The following is a 17,406-nucleotide window of genomic DNA, read 5'->3' as shown; positions in this document are numbered from 1 at the left end:
TTTTTTTTTCCTTCCAGTAGCACCTTAAAGACCAACTAAGTTAGTTCTTGGTATGAGCTTTCGTGTGCATGCACACTTCTTCAGATACACTGAAACAGAAGTTGCCAGATCCTTCTATATAGTGAGAAGGTGGGGAGGGGTATTACTCAGAAGGGTGGTGGGAATGGGTGATTGGCAGATAGCTGTGATTAGCCTGTTGACGACTCTTAACGACTGCAATAGGTCTTACAGGAAAAAACAAGGGGTGAGAAGGTGAAAAATGGCTTTGTCATGTATAATGAGATAAGAATCCAATGTCTTTGTTCAGACTCAACTGCCATTCTGACAATTTCATTCCCCAGAAAGTGAAAGCAATAACAAGTGGATTGATTCTCTTGGATCTGATGCTCACCAATAGGAAAGAACTGATCAGTGAGGGGGAAGTAATGGGAACCTTGGCAGGAAGTGATTATGTCCTCTTGAGATTCGTTCTACAGTGGAAAGGGCAAGTTGAGTGTACTCAGATGTGCACTCTGGACTTTAAGAAGGCTGATTTCAAAAAGCTTAAAGAACTATTGAGTGGGGTCCCATAGTCATAAATATTGAGAGAGAGAGAGGGGTGGGGTGGGGGTGGGGTGGGAATGGATCAGGGACAACCCAGGATGTTTTGCCACTAGAGGCAAGACAGAAAATGTCCCCCATCACCACCACATCCTCCTCTGCTATGTGCCACCAACATGCCTGCTTCCTAGGTTCACAGGCAACTATGGGTGGACATATGGCAGCAGGTAGGTGGGTTCACAGCATGCATGTGGCAAAGTAGGAGGCCAATAGGTGAGGAAATGAGAAAAAGGAATGAGATTTGTCCGGCATGACTTGGCAAAAAACTCACTCCGAATCTGACCGGACACAGGTTAGAGCTCAACTTCTAGCCTACCAAGTGGCGATAGCGACGGCGAAGAAGACTTTCTTCACCGCCTCTATTGCATCTGCAGAAAATAGTAGCAGGAGACTCTTTCAGGTGGTTCGCAATTTAACGGAACCACCTTTACCACCGGGGCCTTGTAAAGACCCCAAGATCTCCTGCAACGATTTTGCAAAGTTTTTTGCAGATAAAATCACTCATATTCGGAAGGAGCTAGACACCACCGTGGGAGCAGGGCTGGGGCGGGAGAGTGCTAGAGCTCTGTCTGGTCAAGTTGCATGGAATCAATTTCAATCCGTTACCCCCGAGGATGTGGACAGGCTGCTTGGACGCGTGAAACCAACCACCTGTCTCCTTGATCCTTGCCCATCCTGGCTAATAAAAGCAAGCCGGGAAGGGCTGGGCGATGGGCTCTGCGGGGTGGTGAATGCTTCCCTCTGTGAGGGAACATTCCCAGATCCGCTGAAAGAGGCGGTCATTAAACCGCTTCTTAAAAAACCATCTTTAGACCCGGCCAGTATGGCCAACTATCGCCCAGTCTCAAATCTTCCATTCTTGGGCAAGGTGATTGAGCGCATGGTTGCTGAACAACTCCAGGCACGCCTGGAGGATGCGGACCATTTGGATCCCTTCCAATCAGGATTCAGGCCTCATCATGGGACTGAAACTGCCTTGGTCGCGCTGGTTGATGATCTCCGGCGAGCTAGGGACAAAGGTGAGAGTTGTTTCCTGGTTCTGCTGGATCTCTCAGCGGCCTTTGATACAATCGACCATAACATCCTTCTGGACCGTCTAGAGGGGCTGGGAGCTGGGGGCACTGTTATGCAGTGGTTTCGCTCCTTCCTCCTGGGCCGTGTTCAGAAAGTGGTGGTGGGGGATGAGTGTTCAGACCCCTGGGCCCTCACTTGTGGGGTGCCTCAGGGTTCCGTCCTCTCCCCCATGCTTTTTAACATCTATATGAAGCCACTGGGAGAGATCATCAGGGGGTTTGGACTGGGTGTCCATCAATATGCAGATGATACCCAGCTCTACCTCTCTTTCAAATCAGAACCAGTGAAGGTGGTGAAGGTCCTGTGTGAGTGCCTGGAGGCAGTTGGAGGATGGATGGCGGCTAATGGATTGAGGTTGAATCCTGACAAGACAGAAGTACTGTTTTTGGGGGACAGGGGGCGGGCTGGTGTGGAGGACTCCCTGGTCCTGAATAGGGTAACTGTGCCCCTGAAGGACCAGGTGCGCAGCCTGGGAGTCATTTTGGACTCACAGCTGTCCATGGAGGCGCAGGTCAATTCTGTGTCCAGGGCAGCTGTCTACCAACTCCACCTGGTACGCAGGCTGAGACCCTACCTGCCCGCGGACTGTCTCGCCAGAGTGGTGCATGCTCTGGTTATCTCCCGCTTGGACTACTGCAATGCACTCTACGTGGGGCTACCTTTGAAGGTGACTCGGAAACTACAACTAATCCAGAATGCGGCAGCTAGACTGGTGACTGGGGGCGGCCGCCGAGACCACATAACACCGGTCTTGAAAGACCTACATTGGCTCCCAGTACGTTTCCGAGCACAATTCAAAGTGCTGGTGTTGACCTTTAAAGCCCTAAACGGCCTCGGCCCAGTATACCTGAAGGAGCGTCTCCACCCCCATCGTTCTGCCCGGATGCTGAGGTCCAGCGCCGAGGGCCTTCTGGCGGTTCCCTCATTGCGAGAAGCAAAGCTACAGGGAACCAGGCAGAGGGCCTTCTCGGTAGTGGCGCCTGCCCTGTGGAACGCCCTCCCATCAGATGTCAAAGCGATAAATAACTACCTGACATTCAGAAGACATCTTAAGGCAGCCCTGTTCAGGGAAGTTTTTAATCTGTGATATTTTAGTGTATTTTTGGTTTCTATGGAAGCCGCCCAGAGTGGCTGGGGAAATCCAGCCAGATGGGCGGGGTACAAATAATAAATTATTATTATTATTATTATTATTATTTTTGAGAAACCCATGCTGGGTCTCAGTACAGTGGTACCTCGGGTTACATACTCTTCAGGTTACATACCCTTCAGGTTACAGACTCCGCTAACCCAGATATAGTACCTCGGGTTAAGAACTTTGCTTCAGGATGAGAACAGAAATCATGCAGCGCAGCGGCAGCAGGAGGCCCCATTAGCTAAAGTGGTGCGTCAGGTTAAGAACAGTTTCAGGTTAAGAACGGACCTCCGGAATGAATTAAGTAGGTATGAATTAATTGGTACCTGAGGTACCAGTGTAATCACAACATCTTTTTCCAAGTGCTCACAGACCACCTGTTGAATTATTATACTGTTCTATGAGCTTTTCTGGTATCGATGTCAAGCTCACCGGTCGGTAGATACCTAGGTCTTCTTTCCCCCCTTTTTGAAGATGGGAGCAACATTTGCCCGTCTCCAGTCTATGGGACCTCACCAGTTCTCCAAGAATTCTCAAAGATTATAGACAGAGGTTCTGAGATTACATTCGCAAGCTCCTTTAGTACCCTTGGATCATCATACTCTGGAGGTTTGAATTCATTCAAAGTAGGTGGGTGTTCCCTTATTGCTTCTTTTCTTATCTTGGGCTGCAGGTCCCTCCTTGCATTGTTTATTCTGTTTTCACCACACTGGGCACTGCTTTTCTTTTGTGATATCCTTTGTGATTTCTCCTTCCTTCCATTTCTCATATATGCCCTTCTTAAATCTCAACTTATCCATAAGCTTCTTATGCAGCCACACCAATTTCTTTAGATGCCTCCCACTTTCCTTTCTTGTTTGAATTGCCCACATTTGGGCTTGCATTTGTTTAAACTCTTCGTTAGTGTTGGCACTGAACAATAACAGCATTTCCCCATCAGCAGTTGAGTTGTGTTCTCTAAACCACTTTGACATTTCCTGCAACCAAGCGGTATATATATATTATGACATAAACAATGTATATGGCAGATTCACATGGAACCTTTGCGTGTTCAGACCCAGAAACCTCTCCCCTAAATAAATTCACACATGACTCAAATTTTGGTTTTGGTTTTTGGCAGAATTTAGGCCACAACTTTATTGATTACAGAAAGTGAATGGTTGCATAGGCTCTGGTTCGACTAGCTCCCTGCCATGCAGATAGCACTGACCCAAAGTTCCAGCATAGGTCAGCCAAGGGCGAACACCTGGATAAGCGGAAAGCCGGGAACGGGCTAACTCCACCACCCAAATGTCCCCCTGGACTCAGGCATGGGCACAACCCCCTCTCAGGGGTTGACCAAACCATGGAGTCCCTGGATTCCTTTAACGGAATACCTTCACACAGGGATGGCGAGAGCGTTCCCCCATCCCTATCACCTGAACCAGAGCCCATCCCCAACCTTACAAGTTGTGATGATTTGCTACGCGGCAGGTGAAACCCAACTGGCACCAGCCAATCAGCCAAGTGGGGGAAATTCCTGCTGTGCCCCAACGACACACAACGGCATAGCAAGGTCAAGCACAAAGCCCTAAAGGTAGGGAGAGGTGGGTGGGTGTTCCGAATGCACGAGCCGAAAGAGGAAGCTCTGGGTCACGTGCATGGGTCCCTCAAACCGTTTGGACTGCGTCCCATTGGCCAGATTGCACCCAGCTTTGAGGGACCTGCCAATCAAGTGTTGTGGCTGACCAATTGTACCCACCCACAACACAGGGTGTCGGTTTTCCAGGTCTCACCACAATGTGTGCCCTCCATTTACAGAAAGTGTGTGCTGCATATCTCTTGTTGCTGGCCATGTCTGTGGAGGATGGCAGAATTGTTCCTTGCAATGGTCTCAGTTCCGCAACCCCCATACACCTGCGACATCTAGAACTGGAGGAGCTGTCAGCCAGCAAATGAAAAGAGCTGGCTCTGTCAAAGGGCTTAAAATGCAACATCAGTTGCAAAGAGACAAAGATGCCTGGAAGTGGCAAATGCCAATCCTAACATAAAAGCAGAGACATCACCTTGCCAACAAAGGTCCGTATAGTTAAAGCCATGGTTTTCCCAGTAGTGATGTATGGAAGTGAGAGCTGGACCATAAAGAAGGCTGATCGCTGAAGAATTGATGCTTTTGAATTATGGTGCTGGAGGAGACTCTTGAGAGTTCCATGGACTGCAAGAAGACCAAACCTATCCATTCTGAAGGAAATCAGCCCTGAGTCCTCACTGGAAGGACAGATCCTGAAGCTGAGGCTCCAATACTTTGGCCACCTCATGAGAAGAGAAGACTCCCTGGAAAAGACCCTGATGTTGGGAAAGATGGAGGGCACAAGGAGAAGGGGACAACAGAGGACGAGATGGTTGGACAGTGTTCTCGAAGCTACCAACATGAGTCTGACCAAACTGCGTGAGGCAGTGGAAGACAGGAGTGCTTGGCGTGCTCTGGTCCATGGGGTCACGAAGAGTCGGACACGACTAAACGACTAAAGAACAAACAACAACAACAACATAAAAGTGGTATGGATCTGAGATGGATTTCTTGATGAAAGGAAAGCAAATTATACACAAAGGTGTGTTTATGTGTCAGTAAATGAAAACAAAGAGTGAGCTAATATTTTAAGAACAGGCATCGAAACAAGGGGAGGATGAATGGTCTGAACAATGCAAATCTACTTTTTTTTGGTATGAAATTGTGAGAGATAATCTCATCTGTCCTGCAAGGGCAGTAATGCAATGTGTTGGCTTTAAGAATACTGCTGGTATATAGGAGAGGTTTTAGAAAAAAGCTAGGGAGAAACTGACAAGTAAAGATGACGAAAATATCAAGGAGCAACCCAGACCTTTTAAATCCACGAGATTTGTTTTATTCCACTTACAGTTTGGTGACAGTACGGAAAGAACTATGAGGCTATGTTTTCAGGATCACTGTTCTGGCAGGTTATTTTCATTTGTATAGTATGTCTCTTGCTCACACAGCACTATGTTCTGAACAGCATTATTTTAAACACTGCTACCAACAGGCTGTGGAAGTAACACAGGCCCACTTTTTACGCTGAGGCTATTTTAGAAAAGATAGCTGTTTTTTAGAAAATGAATCATTATTTCTGGAGCACTCTCATGTTTTCACACTGAAAACCTTGTCTCACAACCCGCTCCAAACAAAACCCACTTGAATAGCAGTATTCATTTACTCCGGACCTCTTTTTATTTTAATGAAAACTTCAACAACTTCAGATATGCAGATGACACAACCTTGATGGCAGAAAGTGAGGAGGAATTAAAGAACCTTTTATTGAGGGTGAAAGAGGAGAGCGCAAAATATGGTCTGAAACTCAACAACAAAAAAACGAAGATCATGGCCACTGGTCCCATCACCTCCTGGCAAATAGAAGGGGAAGAAATGGAGGCAGTGAGAGATTTTACTTTCTTGGGTTCCATGATCACTACAGATGGTGACAGCAGTCACAAAATTAAAAGATGCCTGCTTCTACAAACCTAGACAGCATCTTAAAAAGCAGAGACATCACCTTGCCGACAAAGGTCCGTATAGTTAAAGCTATGGTTTTCCCAGTAGTGATGTTTGGAAGTGAGAGCTGGACCATAAAGAAGGCTGATCGCCGAAGAATGGATGCTTTTGAATTATGGTGCTGGAGGAGACTCTTGAGAGTCCCATGGACTGCAAGAAGAACAAACCTCTCCATTCTGAAGGAAATCAGCCCTGAGGGCTCACTGGAAGGACAGATCCTGAAGCTGAGGCTCCAATACTTTGGCCACCTCATGAGAAGAGAAGATTCCCTGGAAAAGACCCTGATGCTGGGAAAGATGGAGGGCACAAGGAGAAGGGGACGGCAGAAGACGAGATGGTTGGACAGTGTTCTCGAAGCTACCAACATGAGTTTGACCAAACTGCATGAGGCAGTGGAAGACAGGAGTGCCTGGCGTGCTCTGGTCCATGGGGTCACAAAGAGTCGGACACGACTAAATGACTAAACAACAACACCTTACCAGCTCCCTCACTGCATCATTTATTCTGTTATCACCGGGTTGGGCATTGCTTTCCTTTTGGGTGAAGACAGAGGCAAAGGAGGTGTTGAGCAGTTCTGCCTTCTCTCTTTTACCCAATAGCATTTCTCCGTCTTTTCCACTTGCCTACTCTTCCTCTTACTTCAGACACGGCCAAAGAAACCTTTATTATTATTTTTTGACTTCTCTTGCAAGCCTGAGCTCATTTTGAGCTTTAGCCAGCCTGACCTTCACCCTGCAACTGTTGGCTACTTGTGTATACTCCTCCTTTGCGATTTCCCCTTTCTTCCATTTCTTATACATGCCCTTATTAAATCTCAGCTCATCTGTAAGCTCCTTATGCAGCCACACCGGTTAACACTGCAGACCCGAGTTAGGTTTCTTAGGCTGCATAAATTCCATATTTCCCTCCTTTCCTCCCTACACACAACCTGCTTTGAAGGGATTCCTCTTGTTCTTTATTACTCTTTTCCCTTGCCTGCAGGGGCTGTTCCATGGAATGTTCCAGAAACATTACACAGTACCTACCTACTCAGATTTCTTCCTTTTGGCCGTGAAAACTTCTGGGCATTCTTTTGGGATGAGTGCAGTCTTTGGATTTGCAATTGCAGCATCTATGGGAAAAGAAAAAGATACAAATGTTAGGATTATTGGGAAAATCCTAAATCTTTCTCTTTAAAGTAGGCATAGGCAAACTCGGCCCTCCAGATGTTTTCGGACTACAACTCCCATCATCCCAGAACACTGGTCCTGTTAGCTAGGGATGATGGGAGTTGTAGTCCCAAAACATCTGGAGGGCCGAGTTTGCCTATGCCTGCTTTAACAGGCTTGCCTAAGGAGGACGGGGGGGAGGAGGACCAGGGTCGTTGGAATGTGAATGTATGGTTATCGGAACATTATCTTGACCTGGCAGGGCCCTCTGAGATATAGATTGGCAAGCCTGTGAATCAACGGACAGACTTTGGGAATGTTTTCAATGGAGGTGTGGAAATGGCATCTGTCCTTTATGTGATATGACTATTGGAGAGTGTAAAACCCACACAGGAGATGTTTGTCTTTCACCCGCCTGTGAAGATTATCAGAGATCACAAAGAAAGGAATATATGATAACAACAAGAAGATGAAGAAAATAACAAAAAGACTATCTGGACAGAACTGGATAGAACTGTTTAATCAAAGCAGCAGCAAGAGTGATGTTTGGACCCCTTTCGGAGCTTGAAGTATGGGTACCCCCAACAAAAATTTTAAAAATTTGGCTGTATAATTTGGAATTAATGTGATTTGGAATTAATGTGATTTGATTGGCCTGTTAATAAAAAATATTTTTTAAAAAAGAGTTTGCCTATGCCTGCTTTAAAGCTGGGTTGTATAATGTTAACTATACAGAGGCAAAGAAAACATTCTACAATAAGCATTTAAAGAGCTAACTGTGAAAGAAATCTCTCAGTTTCCTGCTGAGTTGAAGAGGAAAATCTAAGGAGATTTGTCATGAATAACTGCTTTCCAGTGCCGTCTTGTGTGGGTGGTTGCTCTACCAACCCCAAAATAAAGAATAAAATGGGTGAATGCTGAAGAGGTTTCAAAAGATGGGTTCATCTACTTCCTCTGTCTCCCCCCAAAAGCGTGCCAGGCTTCTGCTGTGCTTCACCCTATTATTATCGTCACTCTTCCTGATGTAGAACAGAATGTCCCCATTTTCATCTGAGGAATGTCGGAGGTTATGGATAACGTCACCAGACATTGCCACGGTTCAATAAACCAAGAGGGTTAAATGGAAAAGTGGAAAAGGTAAATCTAAAAGTAATTCACCGAGTAGCTCCTTAGCAGCGGTCGAGTGAAGAGTGAGTACAACTGCAATCGTGTTCAAAATGGGACTTTGAATATTGGAAGACACAAGAGCTACCCACCCTGGAAGTGTGGCAGATGAAGGTGACGGATTATATGGAATTGGCGGAAATGACTGGCAGAATCCGAGACCTGGGAGAAGAGTTGGTGGAAGAAGACTGGAAGAAATTTAAAGACTATCTTCAGAAATACTGTAAAATTAATGAATGTTAAAATGATGTTGGATTGAAAATAAGTGGCATTAGCAACAAAGTTAATAAGAATATGCAAAATTGAATTGATAATGGATGAAAATATAGAGTTATAATATGTTAAGATACAGAGTTAAGATAAACGAAAGAGGGTAAGGATTTGCTGATTTGATTATTTAAATGGAAATACAAAAAGGGGAGGTGTGAGGAGGCCAAGGAAATAAGATAATGAGTTTAAAGTAACAAAAAATGGATTTGTTTTTAATTCTTTTTTAGCTATTTGTTTTCTGTGTTTTGTATTTTTATTCTTCTTTTTTTCTTTTTCATGTATTTTTTCTTTTTTTCTTTTTATATGACCTTTTTTTATTTTGTAAATTTATGTTTTTGTAAAACTTCAATAAATATCTTTAAAAAAAACAAACAAAATGGGCCTTTGAAAACCCGTGCTGCCTTCCGCCTCTCTTTATCTAAGGGCTGCCTAGTTTCTCTTTATTCCTGTTCTCCACTTAGCAGAGTTGTATTGCCTAAGGACAGAGGCGAGTAAAAACTAGCTGCAGTAAATGTGCATGGAAGATCAGTCGTGAAACCTGCAAGCATCTCATCTGAATGCCTACAAGCTCTTCCCAAAATCCAAGTTACCAGATACAGACAGAGATGGCTTACTAAACCCAGCTATCGATAGCAGCCTTTTTCTCCCCTCCCCTGGCCATTTTTCTTAAACATCTAGTCTGGGTATTGGGGAACTCGAACACTTGTATGGTTGGCCTAATAAGGATAGAGCCCTAATATGGATTTTTTTTTTCCTTTAGAGCTACTTAAACTCTTTTTCTTTGCTTTATGAATACTAGCTGAGCCCTCAAACAAATTAAGGCCCGGGGGCAGAGAGGGAGGGGGGAGGCTCAATATTGCTGGTGAAACTGAGGCTGAAATTAACATTCTGTACATGCAATCGGGGGTTGCTTCTTTGCTTTTTGAAAGAGGACAGTCTTCAAGGAAATAACAAAACCTTACGACCTTAAAACACGTCTTGTATGTTATTCCGGCTAATAAAAGACTGTTATATAAACACTGCCAGCCTCTGCGTCGAATATCTTGTGCTGCATTGTACATTAACAGTACTTAATGAATTCATATAATGGGCTTTGGAGACTGTTAGCATCTGATCAGTACAACTGCTGCAAGAATCTACTTAAGCCAATTTTATAGCCATAGAATGGTAGTGTTGGAAGGGATCTCGAGGGTCATTTAGTCCAACCCCTTGCAATGCAGGAATCTCAACTGAAGCATCCTTGACAGGTGGCCATCTAACCTCTGCTTAAATACCTCCAAGGAAGGAGAGTCCATCACCTCCCAAGAGAGACTGTTCCACTGTTGAACAGCTCTTATTGTCAGAAAGTACATCCTGGTGTTTAGTCAGAATCTCTTTTCTTGTATGTTGGATCCATTGGTTCAGGTCCTACCATACAGAGCAGGAGAAGACAAGCTTGCTCCATCATCCATGAGACACCCCTTTAGTTATTTGAAGATGGCTATCCTATCTACTCTCAGTCTCTTCTTCTCCAGGGTAAACATATGCAGCTCCCTCAACTGTTCCTGATGAGGCTTAGATTCCAGACCCTTGATCATCTTGGTTGCCCTCCTCTGCACATGTTCCAGCTTCTCAATATCCTTCTTAAATTGAGGCGCCCAGAACTGGACACAGTACTCCAGGTGTGGTCTGACCAAGACAGAATAGAGCGGTACCATTCCTTCCCTCAATTTGGACACTACACTTCTGTTGATGTAGCCTAGAACAGCACTAGCTTTTTTGCTAATGCTTTTCCGATCGCAAGGTCGGCGGTTCAAATCCCCACAATGGGGTGAGCTCCCGTTGCTCGGTCCCTGCTCCTGCCAACCTAGCAGTTCAAAAGCACATCAAAGTGCAAGTAGATAATACCACTCCGGCAGAAAGGTAAACAGAGTTTCTGTGCACTGCTCTGGTTCGCCAGAAGTGGCTTAGTCATGCTGGCCACATGACTTGGAAAAACTGTCTGTGGACAAACGCCGGCTCCCTCGGCCAATAAAGTGAGATGAGCGCAGCAACCCCAGAGTCATCCGTGACTGGACCTAATGGTCAAGGGTTCCTTTACCTTTACCTTTTTCCATCACACTGTTGATTCATGCTAAGCTGGTGGCCTACTAACACCCCTAGATCATTTTCACATGTACTATTGGTAAGCCAAGAGTCCCACATCTTAATATTTGTGCAGTTGGTTTTTCCTTACTAAGTGTAGATCCTGACATTTGTGCCTACTGAAATTCATTTTGCTAGTTTTGGGTAAGTTCTCCAATCTATTAAGTTCAACGAGAATCCCAATTATGTCCTCCATGGCATTGGCTTCCCCTCCCAGTTTGGTGTCATCTGCAAATTGGATGAGCACCCCCAAATCCTTAACCCAAGTCATTTATAAAGACGTCGAACAGCAACTGACCCAGGACAGAACACTGCAGCACCCCACTTGTCAGATGATGAGGAACCATTAATGAGCTCTCTTTGGGTCCAGTCATTCAACCAGTTACAAATCCATCTAACAGCTACGTCATCCAGCCCACATTTTACATCCTCCTCCATAAGAATATCATGGGAAATTTGTCAAAACCCTTACTGGAATCAGCATTCCCTTGATCCACCAAACTTGTTACTCTATCAAAAAAAGAAAAGAAAAGAAAGAAATATGACTTGTCTGGCATGACTGTTTTTGAGAAATGCATTCTGGGACTTAATAATCACAGCATCCTTTTCTAAGTGCTCACAGACCAGTTGTTCCATTATCTGTTTTAGGACCTTTCCTGGATCATGAAGAAATTTCAGTGTGGAAATCAACTTCCTACTGGCCCTCTTGTGACAGATATATTTATTTAAATTTGCCATATATTGTTAATTAATAATATACAGCAGCAACAGAGTATTGTGGGTGGGCCAAAATATTTCACCAGTATTTAATGGAAGTATTTAATGGTGTCCCAGAACCATCTTGTTTCACATTGTTTGATCTGTTGTTGCCACAGTACTGAGCAGTCCATGCAAAAATGACTGCTGATATGACTTTTACTCTGTAACATCGACAGCTGATATACTGTAATTAGCATTGCTAGGGTTTCCTTCTACATTAGGGTGAAATAAGGCAGGTCACCAGTTAAATAATTTAAGTGTTTGTGAATAATTTTAAGTGGGGAATTTTCAAGGCAAATAAGCGCTAAACAGAATGCTACCCTTTCTCTACAATTTTCTGAAGTGCATGTTGTCTGAAGTGCATGTTGACAGAAATAGTTGCATAGCTTTGACTTCATTAATCATTTCAAAATGTTGCATAGTTCACAGGCACTTTAATTTTCCAATTATTGTACCTGTGGCTCAGCACAGATAAAAGATTACTTACACAGTTTGCTCTGTGGGCAGCTTAATGCTCTTGTCACCTTACACTGAGCTTTAAGTGTGCACAACACAACAGAATGTCAGATGTTTTCCAAAGATTTTAAGGTCACGTTCAGGAACTTTTAGCAGCTCTCAATGCACAACTGATAGGTTTCCAAAAGATGGATGAATGAGCAAGGCAAGCTGCCTGAATCCTGCCACGCATGTATTTTTCCTGTCAGGAAGGCCTGAGTGATGCTATGTCTCGTTCTTTCTCACAAAAAGATGCTCTAACTAAGCAAGGAGATGCTATTGCTGTCTCCATCAGTATCCGTGGCGATCGCTCTGCACCTGTGATGTCAGCTGCCCCCCACCCTGTGAAATGTCACAGAGAGGAGGACAGCCATCGTATCAGCATTGCCTCCCCATTTTAATCCTCTTCCATTCTCATTTTCCCCAGAAGGGAAGATGGCTGATTTATTGGTAAAGATGAGCTGCAAAATATTGCCAATGCCAATGCCATTCAGGTATCTGAAGAAGTGTGCATGCACACAAAAGCTCATACCAAGAACAAACGTAGTTGGTCTCTAAGGTGCTACTGGACAATTTTTTTTTATTATATATATATATATATATATATATATATATATATATATATATATATTTTCTACTGCGTCAGACCAACATGGCTACCTACCTGAATTATGAAACCATTCATTGGTTTACTTAGCTCTAGCCAGGAAAAATGTGGGGCAGAATAAACAGGCATGTTAACTGCCACTGAACACTTTGCTACCTTCACCTTGGTTTTCTGACCTCTTTCTCTGCCCATGAAAAAGCCAAGCTTCAGTGTGGGGCAGCCGTTAAGAGGCCCGGACTAATTACTGGGTTTGAATTTCACTCAGCCTTGAAATCATAGCTAGTCCCTATTTCTTAGCCCAACTCTCTGTTCAGGGTTATTGGAATGATAAAATGGGGGGGGGGGGAGAGATGAGAACAATATACAGCACCTTGGGTGATACCAGGAAAGGTCCTTATATTCTAGGGATGATTTAGTTGAGAAGCCTGCACAGCGGCAGAGCAAGCCGATGGGGCACCTGGGGTGGCATGTGTGCCTTGCTCCCAGGGATGGGACCAGCCGCCTGTGGGGCGGAGCCAGCTGGGGCAGGATGCTCCGTGGGGCCCCTGAGGAATCTCCCTGCCTCCTCCCACCCAGCCACCCTACAGCTGAGGGAGAGGTGGTGGGTGGACTGTTTGGGCAGCACGGAGCCTGCACGCACCAAAGCCACCATGTCTCTCCCAGGAGAGATGTGTGGCTTGGGCGCACTGCAGGCCCCACGGTGAATGCAGCCCAGCATTTTGTCACCCCCCTCAGTGGTGACACCTGGGCCAGTCCACTCCCACCGTACCCCCTTCCTCCGCCCCTTGCAGGGGGTTGAGCTAGATGACCCTTATTATCCCTTCCAACTCTACAATTCTATGATTCTTTAACAGTCCGTAATACAGTGGTACCTCAGGTTAAGAACTTAATTCATTCTGGAGGTCTGTTCTTAACCTGAAACTGTTCTTAACCTGAGGTACCACTTTAGCTAATGGGGCCTCCCGCTGCCGCCACACTGACACCATGCAATTTCTGTTCTCATCCTGAAGCAAAGTTCTTAACCCAAGGTACTATTTCTGGGTTAGAGGAGTCTGTAACCTGAAGCGTACGTAACCTGAAGCGTCTGTAACCCGAGGTACCACTGTACAGGCAAGGCTCGTGTGTGTGCACCCAGCACACACACAACCATTGATACATACACTGTTTTCGGCCCTGGAAGGGGGAAGAATGGGGCAGGCTTATACCAGCCCCACTGACACGTGCAGGAGTTGCCTGTAGTCACAATGGCCTAAATCTATAAATCCTTATCTTTTGGAGTAGCATATTTAGATCTGTGAAGCTTGTCCACAGCAGACACAATAAGCTAATAACCCTGTGGCCCATAGAACACAAAAGGTCCCGTGTTCCATCTCTGGCAGCTCTTGTTAAAAGAAGAAATCATACCAAAGTCCGTCTAGAGGGCTGCAGTGCTTGGCCAAACGCACCATGCTGGGAGTGATAAACCAATTCAGATGGCAGCAGCTTCACATGGAAGCAGCCCCTTTCGCTTGCCATGGCTTGGATTTGAGGACGGATCCATAAAGGGGATCTCCCAACCCCTAGGACTATTTGCATTGCAAAGGCTTAATCATTAAGTCCCGTTTTAGAAGAATTGCAAATTGCCATGATCATCTTCCGCATCAGTAGCTATGACTCGTTCATGCATTTTAAAAAACTGATTTGGAAAAAGTCCCCATTCAGGAAACATGCTGAACATCTGTTGTCTAGGTATTCATTAGTTCTGTCTGCTCTGCCTTTGGCTAATTGCCTGGGAGTGAAGTTCGAGCATAGCTGGAGATACAAGGGAGCACTGGTATTAGTTGCAAAGACCCTGCTACACATTGAGAAGAAGAAAAGAGAAAAGGTGTTGTCAAGAATAGGGCTTCTCTAACAAACTTTATTTACTGGAGCCTGTTATCTTCTGTTTGCTTACAATCCTCGCTTGTGCAACTGATAGCAGAAAGTGTATTTAATACCTACTCAGTGCTAATATGCTGCAGTATGCATGGCTGCTTAATTTAATTTATCTCTGATTAAGCCTATTATGTTTGAGATCACTTTACAAAAGAGACTTCCTTTTGCCAGCTGTAAGCTTATTTGAATTGTAATATAAGTTAATAACGTGTGAAATAACTAGTGATGCCTGCCTCCTAAATGTTAATTTTAACAAACTACTTCCCAAGTTTGCGCACATATACAGATCATTCATTGCTGTGTACAAAGGATGGTTGTTGGACATAAAACAATGTACATTTCATAAAGGCTGCGAGTGAAGGAAAGTTACTTCTGAACTGCAGCCAAACAGAGACCAGAGATTACAGCCTGCATAGTATGGGTCATGCCCACCCAGCGACCATTCTTACTGGCGAGGACTCGAGTGATGCCAACAGAGGCAAGATGACATTTGCCACACAGAAGGAAGATTGCTGGGGAACCCAGAACCTCTCCATGTGCATTTCACTCAGGTGGCGTCATGGAAGTGACATTGTGCAGTTGGTAAACCAGAGACACACAGACTCAGAGTTTCGAGGACTTCTGAGGTGGTTATGTGTGGAGGGGGCACTTGGTATATCTATCACCATTGCCAAAGAGTTACCGTATTTTTCGCTCCGTAAGGCACACTTTTTTCTTCCTAAAAAGTAAGGGGAAATGTCTGTGCGTCTTATGGAGCAAATGCGTGGTCCCTGGAGCTGAATTGCCCAGGGGCGAAAAGCAGATCATGCTCTTTTTTTTTTCTTTTTTTTTTGGAAAGAGGGAAAGAGGTGTTGAAACAAAGCCGCTAATGGGCAAGCGATCAGGGAGGGAGATAAGGGACGCTAGCAATAAAGGAGGCTGCCTGGGAGCAGGGAGGTAAAGACAGCGAACTTGCAAGGAGAGGAGACAGGAAGACTAAAGCAATGAGGAGAGAAATTAGAAGAAAAGGAGGAGCAAAAAAACTGCTCCAGCTAAGGAAAAGACACTAAGGCAAACAAGAGGGAAGGGAGTGTTGAAAGAAAGCAGCTGATCACTAAGTGATTGGGAGGGAGATAAGGGAGATAAAGGAGGCTGCCTGAAGGGGGGAGGTAAAAGCCCATGGATCATCAGGATTTTTGCATTGGGTCACCCCAAATTCACCATCAGATCACATAGCACGTCCATGGCTACAACCTGCACCAAAAAACCCCCACACATCCACTGTTTCGTGGGGCCACAATGGCACAAAAACGTGGTTACAAAGCACGGATCCCCATGGATTCTCTGGATTTTTGCATTGGGCTACCCCAAACTCACCGTCAAATCACATATCATGTCTGTGGCCACAGCATGAACCACAAAAATCATACATCCACTGTTTCGTTCAGAATATTTTTTTTCTTGTTTTCCTCCTCTAAAAACTAGGTGCATCTTATGGTCATGTGCGCCTTATGGAGCGAAAAATACGGTATGTGGTACCACAAAGGTCATAAGAACATGAGAATATGGTAAGTGCCTGTTGGATCAGGCCCATGTCCCAACCTGTTCTTATGGTGCCCAAACAGATGCTCGTGGGAAGCCCACGATTTGAGCACAGAGGTGACTGGCACAAACAGAGGCAGAGACAGACTCTCATCATCACCTAATGCTGGGATTACAGACGCTTCAGGTTACATACGCTTCAGGTTACAGACTCCGCTAACCCAGAAATAGTACCTCGGGTTAAGAACTTTGCTTCAGGATGAAAACAGAAATCGTGTTCCGGTGGTACGGCGGCAGCAGGAGGCCCCATTAGCTAAAGTGGTGCTTCAGGTTAAGAGCAGTTTCAGGTTAAGAACGGACCTCCGGAACGAATTAAGTTCTTAACCCGAGGTACCACTGTACCTGGAAAACTACGTCAGGTTTTCTCTCCACACACACACCCCAACACAACCACACAAAGAGCAACCTTTTCTTTCTGGCTTTGGACAGAGTAAGACTGACATGGAAGGATAAAGAACACCTCTTGCTTGTTGGCATCCAAGAAATCAGCTGGAAGGGATCCAATCCAAAACCACCCAAGAATTTGATGTAAAAACATCAGCAGAGCATCATGCAAACAAGTCAAATGGCTGCAGGTAGTTTCTGTACCCTGGTCTGAACAATAATATGAATATCCAGTGATCTCCCAGCACATTAGGCAGAGCAATTATTATAATGAGGGAAGTATGAAAGTCGCACCAAAAATTAATACATACTAATAGGCCGAGTAGGACAACTTTAAGAGAACTCTGTTTGAAGTGCTTCTCAAGTTAGTGCTTATGCACACTTCTTTGTGTAGCGCTGCTTTCTCCAGGGAAAAGAGCTCTTGAGGACTCAGTCGGAACAAATGGCAATGCGGGTTCTCTCCAGATTGATGTTTGCTCCAATTTAGAGCTAAAAAGCGGGTTTTCCCTGGGAAAGGAGTGGGGCAAGGGGGAAACTGCTTGGACTCGTGTCTAGAAAGTGTGGGTCAAGCGGAAAACCAAATGGACCCATGGTTTCTAGGAAT

At 45.0% G+C, this 17,406-nt stretch overlaps 2 protein-coding genes across 15 annotated transcripts in view; one reads left to right on the top strand and one right to left on the bottom strand.

Annotated features, from left to right (window-relative positions):
- The window catches only part of DGKH (diacylglycerol kinase eta), a 764,231-nt gene that overhangs the window by 547,182 nt on the left and 199,643 nt on the right, over window positions 1-17,406 (top strand). The gene's annotated exons all lie outside the window — the stretch shown is intronic.
- ENOX1 (ecto-NOX disulfide-thiol exchanger 1) overlaps window positions 1-17,406 on the bottom strand; it is a 280,345-nt gene that overhangs the window by 136,659 nt on the left and 126,280 nt on the right. For all 12 annotated transcript variants that reach the window (XM_083624672.1, XM_083624674.1, XM_083624673.1 and 9 more), the window contains one exon: window positions 7,382-7,467. The gene's annotated coding sequence lies outside the window, so the exon portion shown is untranslated. The remainder of the gene's footprint in view (window positions 1-7,381; window positions 7,468-17,406) is intronic.

The sequence above is a fragment of the Podarcis filfolensis genome (genome assembly GCF_964270895.1).
Source record: "Podarcis filfolensis genome assembly, chromosome: 7".
Lineage (NCBI taxonomy): Eukaryota > Metazoa > Chordata > Lepidosauria > Squamata > Lacertidae > Podarcis > Podarcis filfolensis.
Note: the sequence above shows the minus strand (reverse complement) of the source record. Positions and strands in the feature narration are given on the sequence as shown.